The 1404-nt window shown below is 39.2% G+C and overlaps 1 pseudogene; it reads left to right on the forward strand.

Annotated features, from left to right (window-relative positions):
* The first annotated feature begins 426 nt into the window (after window positions 1-426).
* LOC115278789 lies at window positions 427-1003 on the forward strand (annotated as a pseudogene).
* The last annotated feature ends 401 nt before the right edge of the window (window positions 1004-1404 follow it).

Here is a 1404-nt window from a genome sequence, read left to right on the forward strand (position 1 = left end):
CCCCCAGGCTTTCCTGCAATCTATCAGCAAATGGTATCTGGTAAGATTGCACCTTGTGATCCATAGCTCATATAGAGAATTATGATAAGGAAGAAGCCAAGTTTTATTTTTTTAAAGGATCAGAATCTCAATGAAAGATAAGGACGTGTTGTCAGTTTCCTAGCATCAAATTCTCCTGCTATAATCCCTTTGAAAGAGCAAGAAAGACAACCAAAGCATGGTACATAGCTAAGCTTGAGCAGACAAGAGCCATTATATACATAAATCTATTACTTCTAGGTACAGGAATGCATCCACATATGTAAAAATATAAATGCAATTCCTCTCAGGCAATTCCTGAGCATAAAAATGTCCCTTGTGGTATCTCACCAGTGAAACCAAGATGCTGGCAAGTCCCACACTCTGTCCTCTTGGCCTCCCTCCACTATGGAGGCCCCTCCAGGCCCCTGCTAAGTCCTTGTTGCCTCTGACCGGGTAGCTGCTAGCAAAAATTGCCCAGATGAAAGACGATCATGACAAGATGTTTCAGAGGAGTGAAAAAACCTTATTCTTATGTGTTGGAGACACTGTACAGTTGGCAGAATATATTCAGAAAAATGTGCAACTTTATAAGACGTAAAATGGTTATGAATTGTCCCCCACAGCAGCAGCCAATTTCACACACTGAAACCTGGCTGACTATCTTCAGAATCAGATCCCGTAATGTCAGCCTCCTCGTGGTTGATGATGAGCATGAAGGTCCAGGGCTCCACTGCATGGACTAGCTGGCAACCTTGGCCATGGCCTCTTTTGCAGCCATGCAGGACTAGACCAACACTACACACTAACTGTCACTCATGAGAGGACAGTGAAATGTCTTAGGAAATGTCTACAGGAGCTCCAGAAATTCTTCATTCTGAATCTGAATCTAAATTCTGAATCAAACATCTTCAGTGTTTGAATCATTGACAAAAATAGCATCCATGACCTGGACAACTTTTCCTTCCCTAAACACGGCTCCTAACCTCATGCCCTCCCTCTCTCTCCCTTGCCAGGGAACTTTTTTAATGAGCTCCTTTATCTTTTTCTACTTTTCTGATGCTCATTCTTCATAGATGGTTAATTCAAAATAAAGCTGAATTTGAGTAAACTAAAAAAAAAAAAGTGTCCTATATGGGGGTTGCGTTTTTAGACTTTGTCCATTCAATAATTTGTCATTTTTCTTTTAGTAGCTTTTCCAAAATTAGTGTTTTTTTGTAGATAGATATTTGGATAGAACTTTGCAATAACAACTGCAGTACAAAGACATTGGTTTAGTAATAACAGGGCAACTACTATTTTTCAATAAGCTAAATGATTCTGAGTAGTGTTTTTAAAATAAGAATATTTATCAACTAACTCAGAATGACTTCTTCCCATTTTTTT

Source organism: Suricata suricatta, chromosome 15, assembly GCF_006229205.1.
Source record: "Suricata suricatta isolate VVHF042 chromosome 15, meerkat_22Aug2017_6uvM2_HiC, whole genome shotgun sequence".
Classification (NCBI taxonomy): Eukaryota; Metazoa; Chordata; class Mammalia; order Carnivora; family Herpestidae; genus Suricata; species Suricata suricatta.